This window comes from Mustela lutreola, chromosome 5 (genome assembly GCF_030435805.1).
Source record: "Mustela lutreola isolate mMusLut2 chromosome 5, mMusLut2.pri, whole genome shotgun sequence".
NCBI classification, from domain to species: Eukaryota; Metazoa; Chordata; class Mammalia; order Carnivora; family Mustelidae; genus Mustela; species Mustela lutreola.
The window spans coordinates 102,186,001-102,195,929 of NC_081294.1; the positions used below are offsets into that span (position 1 = coordinate 102,186,001).

At 43.1% G+C, this 9,929-nt stretch overlaps 1 protein-coding gene across 1 annotated transcript in view; it reads right to left on the reverse strand.

The window, feature by feature from the left end:
• The window catches only part of FAM169A (family with sequence similarity 169 member A), a 109,438-nt gene extending 99,735 nt beyond the window's left edge, over positions 1 to 9,703 (reverse strand). The window contains exon 1 of the mRNA XM_059175250.1: positions 9,452 to 9,703. The gene's annotated coding sequence lies outside the window, so the exon portion shown is untranslated. The remainder of the gene's footprint in view (positions 1 to 9,451) is intronic.
• Between the last annotated feature and the right edge of the window lie 226 nt (positions 9,704 to 9,929).

The following is a 9,929-nucleotide window of genomic DNA, read 5'->3' on the forward strand; positions in this document are numbered from 1 at the left end:
ATTTGTCATGCCCGCTGTCTCATCAAGATATCATCCCCATTTTGCAGATGAAAAAACCCTGAGCTTCAGAGAAGCTAAGTAATTTCCTCAGCTTTGTCATTCAGTAAGTAACTGCTAAAGCTGGAATATGAATCTAGCATACATTACTTCTAAAACCTTACCCACTGTATGTCAATGCTTCTGGAGCATGATTAATCTGTCTGCAATACTCTGATTACTCCTCAATTCGACAAACTTCAAACTCCACTTGTTTCAAACCAAATGCATCATATTCTTTACCTCTCTTACCAGATGTTCTGCTCTTGAGTTCTCAAAGTCAGTAATGGCCCTGCCATCTTCTGGTGTCACCATTGACTCTTTTTTCTCCCTCCTTTCTTGTTTCTAGTTATTTCCACAGTGTGTGTACTTCTGACTTCTAAATGCTCATCACTGCAGGTAGGGCTGGCTTTATGTGCCCCACGCTGTGGTGTACAGAGTACCTGCCAAGTACCCATACGTGGGAGGTCCTGGAGCAGGCCCAGCGAGGGCTCATCGGTAGTGGATAGCATTCCAACAATAGTCTATGCCAAGAGATGAGATCGGAGTCCAGGGAAAGAAGCCAAAGTTGGCCAGTCAGTTTGCCAAGCTGGAAGTTCTTGGATACCGTTATAAACAAAGGGAAAGGAGCCAATGGAGAGGGAGAGACTGACTCATGACCGAAATGAAAGAAGCAGTCATGAATGGAACAGGGTCTTGGAAGAAGCAATGAAAGGTTTGGTCATATGGGTCTTTGGGAGACCACTGACTCTGATGACTGGGGTCTTGAGGAGAAGGAGGTGTATGCCTGGCATATATTAGGTGCTCAAAATAGTATTAAGAGATCTTGAGGAAAATATCCATCCCTTAGTCCCTGGAGGTACCTAATCTGAACTAATTTAGTTTTTTTTTCTTTAATCTAGCATTTATCCTTGTATTTCCAACCAATATATTTATACTGCTATTTCTTTTTTTTTATACTGCTATTTCTTAATTTATCAATTTGGTATCAGTTAACTTCCTCTTAGGTAGATGATGAATTGATCTATTACATTGCCACTTCCTACTCCCCTTCTCCTTCAGGATAAGACATTCTAGATTAATCAATAGTCAAGGTATTGAGGCACCTGGCTGGCCCAGACAGAAGAGCACTAGATTTTTGGTCTTGGTTGTGAGTTTGAACCTCATGTTCAGTAAACTTAAAAAAGTAAACTTGAAAAAGACAGTGAAAGGGCATCTGGGTGGCTCAGATAGCTGGGCATCTGCCTTCAGCTCAGGTCATGATCATAGGGTCCTGGGATCAAGTCCTGCAACGGGCTCCCTGCTCAGTGGGGAGCCTGCTTCTCTTTTTGCCTCTCTCTCTCATAAATAAATAAATAAAATACATTTAAAAAAGACAGTCAGTGTATTATTGTGGTTTTGTAAATACACTTTAATGATGGTTCTATTAATTACATGTTGTATTTTCATAAATTTTTTTATCATTCCTGGAATTAATAATCTTTAAAATGCTGTTTTCTAAGTACCTATCTTTAATGTTTTCCCAAGTGGTCCATCTGTCTTCAAATACTCTCAGTAAGACTTTTTTTTTCTTCCCCACATGAACAAGCATATTAGATAATCTATTTCTTTTTTTTTTTCTTTTCTTTTTTTTTTTTTTTAAAGATTTTATTTATTTATTTGACAGAGAGAGATCACAAGTAGGCAGAGAGGCAGGCAGAGAGAGGGAGAGGAGGAAGCAGGCTCCCTGCCGAGCAGAGAGCCTGATGCGGGACTCGATCCCAGGACCCTGAGATCATGACCTGAGCCGAAGGCAGCGGCTTAACCCACTGAGCCACCCAGGCGCCCCTCTTTTTTGTTTTTTTTGGAGGCCTCCCGCCATGGCACTCCACCCCCCTACTGCAGTCTGTGTGGGTTTCTTACTCTCAGCTATCACCCTGAGAATTCCCTTCTCCATCAAACGATTTCTCTTCTGCTGTGTTTCCTTTTCCTGGATCCAGTGATACTCTCTTCCCTGGTTTGCTCTCTGTATTTGCTGAAGCACAACTTCTGGCAGGTGTTAAGAAAGGAGAGTGTCTTAATCCACCCCCTATACCTGATCATGGCTTGACAAAGTAATTTAAAAAAGCATTACCCCAGGCTCCTGGATAACTCAGTGGGTTAAGCCTCTGCCTTCGGCTCAGGTCATGATCTCAGGGTCTTGGGATCAAGCCCCACATTGGGGGCTCTGCTGAGCAGGGAACCTGCTTCCCCCCTCTCTCTGCCTGCCTCTCTACCTACTTGTGATCTCTGCCTGTCAAATAAATAAAATATTTAAATAAGTAAATAGTAAAAAAGCATTACCCCTTTATCTCCAGCTATTTTGATACTGACTATATGCCAGGTGGCTTATGACAACATAGATGGGTTTCCCAGAGTTCTGGAGGCTGAAAATCAGAGAGCAGGGTGCCAGCATGGTGGAGGTGTGGTGGGGACCCTCTTCCGGGTTGCACACGGATGCCTTCTACTCACTCATATCTTTGCATGGCAGAGAAAGGGCACGAGAGCTCTCTGGGCTTCCACTAATCCCACTCATGAGAGCTCCTGCTCATGACTCAATTACTGCCTAATACCATCACATTGGGGGTTGGGATTCAACATAGGAATATTAGGGGTGACAAAAATACTCAGTCCACAGCGGGCTAGTCCAACATGGCTGTTCACTTCATTAAAACCAAGGAAAATGTCTCATTCCACTCTGCTGTAACAGTCTTTAACAACATGACATAATCATGGGAGTGATGTCCCATCCCTTTCCATATTACTATGACCTAATCAAAGGACTGACATAACACTACCTTTGCCATATTCTATCTGTTAAAAGCGAGTCATGGGTCTTGCCCACACTCAAGGGGTGGGGATTAAACTAAAGAATGCACACCAGGAGATTGGAATATATTGGGGTTCACTTTTGGGTCTGTCTACCACAGGAACCATCTATATATGCTTGGTATTTAAAGTATTAGGAACATTAAGAAAATTGGGCAAATTAGAGGATCTAGCTGATGAGCTCTGTAATTTCAATTTAAAATGAGTGGGGGCGCCTGGGTGGCTCAGTGGGTTAAGCCGCTGCCTTCGGCTCAGGTCATGATCTCAGGGTCCTGGGATCGAGTCCCGCATCGGGCTCTCTGCTCAGCAGGGAGCCTGCTTCCTCCTCTCTCTCTCTCTGCCTGCCTCTCTGCCTACTTGTGATCTCTCTCTGTCAAATAAATAAATAAAATCTTTAAAAAAATCAATTTAAAATGAGTGAATAGGGGCGCCTGGGTGGCTCAGGTGGTTAAGTATCTGCCTTCCCCTGGAGTCACAATTCCAGGGTCCAGGGGTCGAGCCCCACGTTGGGCTCCCTGCTCAGTGGGAGCCTGCTTCTAACTCCCTCTGCCTACTGTACCCTCCTGCTTGCACTCTCTCTCTCTGTCAAATAAATAAATAAAATCTTTAAAAAAAAATAAAATGAGTGAATAATTGACTTAGATTTGAAATTTTGACTTAAGAGGTATGAGTTTTAGTAAGTTTGAAAATTACTTCAGATTATTCGAAAATAACATCCACCACACTCATGTTTCATTTATTATACCCATATGTTTAATTTATTACAAATATGAGAATTACAAAAGTACGTGAAAAAGGAACAGCCAGTCTCTAAAGACAGACACAATCAATTCGTGTTCCTCGCTGTGCGTGCACTTTGCTCCTTATAAGAAGAACTTGCTTCTCCTCCCTTTTAATCTGGGCTACCTTGTAACTAACTGACCAAGAGAATGAGGCAGGAGGGACATCCTGGGACTTAAACCCAGGCCAGAGAGGGATCAGTAGCTTCTATTTTGTGTCTTTTGGAATGCTCTCTCTTGGAACCCAGTGGCCATGCTGTGAGGAAGCAAATCCTATATCTGATAGCAGAACATATAAAGAGCTCTTAAAACTGAATAATAAGGAAACAAAACCCCAATTAAAACAAGCAAATTTCTGAACAGCTATTTCACCAAAGAAGATACAGAAATGGCCAACGAACACATAAAAAAGATGCTTAACATTGTCAGTTATTTGAGAAATGCAACTTAAAACCACAATGAGCTATTACTGTATACCTTCTAGAATGGCTATAATCAAAAAGAGAGACAACAATTACTGTTGGGGACAAAGGAGAGAAAATGGAACCTTAGTACGTTGCTGAGGTGAATGTAAAATGAGGTAACCACTTTGGAAAACAGGCTGGCAGTTTCTTAAAGAGGTAAATATATGTGTATTATGCATGTCTTTTTAGTCTAATGTTTTAACAGCTGGGGTTTTGCAGACTCTAGAGTGACTGCCCCATCAGGTCTAACGAATTCCTAGAGATAATAAACTACAAGGTGCCTTTCATATGCAAACCAACCAATCCAAAGCCAGTGCCCCAACTATTTCCTTTGTGGAACTCTCACTTCTAAAAGCCATTATTTCTCTGACCTAATCACCTTAAGGCAAGTACAGGACAACTTGAAACAGTCCCAATGCCCTAGAGCTCCCTGAAATTATTCAAACAGGCCAATCCTAAACCTGTTTACCATGCCTCACCGGTACCTTCCTGCAGATATGGTATAAATTCTTTTGTCCATGTATTCCCCTTTCTGGCTCCAGACCAGCTTGGTGCTTCCCAGGTGGCCCATTATACCATGGAGTGATCCTTTATTCTGGGAACAAAGAGCAATCTAATAACTTTTCAGTGGAAATCACCTCTGGATCAGTTGGCCTCACCATATGTGAATAAAAATAAGACCAATAGGGTGCTTGGGTGGCTCGGAGGGTTAAAGCCTCTGCTTGGAAATAACCCCCAAACGCATAAACGGATGAATAAATAAAATGTGTTATATCCATACAATGGAATGCTCAGAAATAAAGTCTGAACTATTGAAAGATGCTAAAACATGACAAAACTAAATATAATCATACTAAGTGAAAGAAGCTGGCCAGGAAAGAACACATGTTGTTATACCTTTTACAAAAATGTCCAGAAAAACCAATTTATAAAAAAATACATATATGTATTTCTAACTGCCAGGGACTGGGTTGGAACAGAGATCGACTGCAAATGGGCATGGAAGTTCTCTCTGGGTTCGTGAAAATATTCTAAAACTGGATTGTGGAAGTGGATGAATGACTATATAAATTCATTCATCATCATTGAATTGTGTGCTTAAAACAAGTGAATTTTACAGTATATAAATTTATTCCTCAAAAAAACTGTTTTTAAAAAATAAGAAAGTCTGGGGGTGCCCGGGGTGCCCAGTCAGTTGAGCAACTTACTCTTGATTTTGGCTGAGGTCATGATCTCAGGAGGTGTCCGCTTGAGATTCTCTCTCTCCCTCTGCGCCTCCCCCTACTCACAGGCACACCTGTGCGTGCTCACTCTCTCTTTCTCTCTCTCAGGTGAGGAAGAGGAAGAAAGTCTGGAATAAGGAAGTCAGTGCCTTGTTCCCTCCTGAGGGATGAATATGATATTTCAGAAGAAATGTCTTGCTGCTATTTTTTTCTACATCTACCACCTCCATGTGAGATAGAAGTTCTGTGGGGCCCCAAGAAGCAATCCCAAGTGGACTAAACACAGCCTGTGTGGACACAGTGGGTCACCTTTCCCTGTGGGGCCTTATCACATGAATGGTTTGTCGTAGGTCTGTGTTGGGAGAATGTGGGCTTCCATGGCAGACTATAATAATACACCCTTACACTTCACAGATACTAATTCTCTGGGAGCTATTTTGTAACTCTTCACCTTGTAGATAACAGAACATGCAAATTCTGCCCTGTTCAACAGAGACCAATTGACTTCCACCCCCCACTGTGGAGGAAGCTCATTTTCCCTCCATTTGCACATTCATTGCACCATTCCTGCTTCCTAAATGTGATCTCTGTCTGTCAAATAAATAAATAAAATCTTTAAAAAAGATTTATTTATTTGAGAGTAAGAGTGAGCACAAGCAGAGGTAGGGGCAGGAGTAGAGGGAGAAGCAGATGCAGGGAGCCTGACGTGGGGCTCCATCCCAGGACTCTGGAATCATGACCTGAGCCAAAGATAGATGCTTAACTGACTGAGCCAACTAGGCTCCCCAACAGACTTAAAAAAAATCTTTTTAAATTATCTTATGTATTTTTTTTTAAGATTTTATTTATTTATTTGACAGAGAGATCACAAGTAGGCAGAGAGGCAGGCAGAGAGAGAGGAAGGGAAGCAGGCTCCCTGCTAAGCAGAGAGCCAGATTCGGGGCTTGATTCCAGGACCCTGAGATCATGACCTGAGCCGAAGGCAGAGGCCTTAACCCACTGAGCCACCCAGGCTCCCCAGACTTTTTTTTTTTTAGAGCAGTTTCAGGTTCACAGCAAAACTGAGCAGCAAGTACAGTGTCCCTATATACATGCACAGCTATCAACTACTAGCCACTATCAACATCAGATACCAATGATTCATTTATTACTTCAGGAACCTACAGTGACACTCCATTATCATCCCAAGTCTATATAACATGTTTTCCAATCATCAATAAGTGTCATCTTTATAAAAATCTCAAGATAACCTTCCAATGTATCATATTGTCTCGATAGAGTCCAGATAGGTCCCCTAAATGAGCAAATGGCCTGCTTTCAGAACACTGCCTTCACACAGTTTATTTCTGCCCAAGTGTACTACAAGTTATAACAGGATGGCAAATTCCATCCACAGAGAAGCCTGCAGGATCCTCAGAGACCTTGAGGAGAAAGTACCTCTTCCCAGTCTCTATCACACATGCACATATCCTCATGCTTTCTTTTGTAAGAATTTAACTGTTTCACACTGAACTGAATTTCACAATTCACCTACCCGCTAGTGTGGGAAGCCCAATGGTTCCCATGGATGCCCTCTTTTCCTTTCTTTATTTTTGTTTTCAAAAATAGCCGTCCTGTGTCCACTCTGGGCAGGCACGCTACCAAACCCTGGAGAGATGGCAAGCATGGATGCTATCCCAACTTCTGTGGAACTTGTGACTCTTAGATAATCGTACAAATACATACTGAAAACATGCTATGAAAAAATCCCATGACTTAAAACAGGGCTCCTAGTCTGGCTGGGCAGTGAGGTGGGGTCAGGGGAAGCTTCTTGGAAGAAATGACATTTGGACTGAAGTCTGAAGTTGAATGGAAGTTAGCCAGGATATGTGTGTGTGTGTGTGTGTTTTCACGTGTTTGGCAGTTAAGGAGTCCCTACCAGACAGCAGAAAAGGCTAAGTTCTTGAGGAGGGAAAGAATGTTCTAGGTGCTGTCAGGTCACCACGGTGGGAGTTTAGGCAGAGAGTGGAGGGTAAAGATATGAGGCTTGTGATCAAGGGAAGTCAGTCGCTGAAGGACATGTGAAGATATTTTATTTATTTTAAGAGCAAAAGGAAGATGTTTAAATATTTGTATCCTAGGGCACCTGGCTGGCTCAGTTGGTGGAGCAACTCTTGAGCTCAGGGTTGTAAGTTTGAGCTCCAAGTCGGGTGTAGACATTACTTTAAAATAAAATCCTTTAGAAAAGATCTGTATCCTTTCTAAAATACTCTAAATTGGAAAAGATCATTTTAGGGATGATGGTCAGGTGACATGATGAATTTTGCAGCAGGCCAGGGTTGAAATGTTTGTTCAGATTAGAACTGTGGCAGTGGAGCTGAAAAGAAATGATAAGCAGAAAGAGTTGGAGGTCCCTGGAAAAAGAAAGATGAGACATAGCTTTCTTGACTTAACAAAGTCCCTGTAGGCAGGCCCCTGGACATCTTGATCTCTCTCTGACCTGCACTACTTGCCCAAAGCACATTGCTTGCAGAACTTCTTAGGAGATGTTGAGACTGCACAAGGATAGATGTCAGGAGTTAATGATTTTAAGTGGACAAAAGAATGTAGAACACTTGGCCACTATCAGGCTGGGAAAGGGCCTAATCATATCAGGGACAATAAATCAGTGGTAAAACTCCCAGTGCTGGTTTAAAAGTAAAGATTAACCTGACGCACATTCTTGAGTTAGCTTTGCGGGATCCAAACTCCCCAGAGCACTCAGAGCCCGGACCAGCTGGAGCTGGAGAGTTGATGATGCTGACCCTGGCTGGCCCTCGGGACTTGGATGACTGAGACCACCTTAAGATGACTTTTGCCTCAACTACACACTGAGTTCCCCCCTGCGCAACCCTTTTCATGAATGCATATGTACCCTTAGCTTAAAACTGCCTCAGTTTTGTTGTGTTTGCTGTTTGAGGAGACACTGTCTTGGGAAATATTTTTGGTGTTCTTTACTTGTTGCAAATAGAAACCCTTCCTTTTCCTGTTCTTTGGCCCAGTTGGGTCTCTTGGTTGGATACCCACAAAGAGGCAAACCCAGCTCTGGGTAACAGAGGGACACAGGTGATATTTAGAGAATAAACTAGAGAGTACGAGGTGATGGGCCAAATATGAGAGAGAATGCAGGAGAGATGAGTCAAAGATGACTTCTAGGTCAGTCAGCAGATTGCACTACTGGGTAGGGTCCTTCTCTGAGGCAGGGAATACCAGAGGAGAACACCTCTCCGCCCCCCACCCCACAACCCCTTTTCAGTCTCAGGAAATCTCTCCAGCTGCTCTTGGGGGTTTGATTTTTTGGCATGGAAGGGCGAGATTGGTCAGTCTCCTTTTCCTCCCTTGAGCAGCATGATCCCAAAAGAACAGAGATTTTTCAACAAAAGCCAGGAAAGGGGCTGTCTTAGGGAACATCTTTTTTAGGGCCAACTATACACAAGTCCCTGAACAAGGACACATAAAATCCTGGTTAGCTTCTTGAAGGGGGAAGGGAAAATGCTGGGAAAGAAAAAGACAGTGGGTGGGGGATGGGGGTGGGGGAAAAGGAGGAGGAAGGTGTGCTTCATGATCCTGCAACTCAGGGAGAGAAAAGTCACCTCTCTGATGAAAATCCCCAGGAGGCATATCTAATTAGTCAGCAAGTGCTATTGATTCTGCTTCCTTAATAGCATGTGAATTAACCCCATCACCTCTAGCTTCAGTTCCCTGCTTCAGGTCATATTGGTGATTGGGTTCTCATTACTTCTTTAACTGAACTGCTGTAATAACAACTGTATCAGGATGGGGGATGGGCTAGATGGGGGATGGGCATCTGGGAGGGCGCTTGGAATGATGAGCACTGGGTGTTCCATGTAGGTGATGAACCATTAAATTCTACATGTGCGTCCAGTATTACTATACATGTTAATTAACCAGAATTTAAATAAAAGTTGGAAATTAAAAAAAAATCCCAATCATATCAGGACTCTATTTGGCTGCATGTAACAGAAACCCAAGTAACCAAACTTCTGTTACTTCTATGACTAACCAAACAGAAGTTAACAGTATGTAGTTGATACAGTATCTTAAGAAGTTAGAAAGGACTGACCTCCAGATTTATCTCCGCGTTCCAGGTGGGAAGAAGTGGAGAGAAGGGAAGGCAGCTCCTTGATCAGAGAAGTAAAACATTTCTAGAAATTCCCAGCAGATTTCCACTTTTGCCACAGCACTTGTCACAGCAGTTGCAGGGGACGATAGGGAGTAGATACGTAGCGGAGTGTTCTTTTCCTTGTTGTTCACAGAGAAGACATGGAGGATGCATGAAGGTTAGGTCACGGATAATGTCCATGCTGCCGCCCAGCTGGTTCCACTGTTGCTAATCCCGCCCCTTTCTCCAAAGCCTTCTCCAGGTGCCCGCTAGAGGCATCATTCTAAAATCAGAGCCTGTCACTCTCTTGCTTATTTTAGTGGTAACCACGGCTTTCGGGATAAAATTCCAGTTCCTGGCTCGGCACACAAAGCCCTTTGGGGTCTGGCCCCATGTCTCTCTCCTTGCATCTCCATCTCCTGCAAGCACCCGCGGCTCC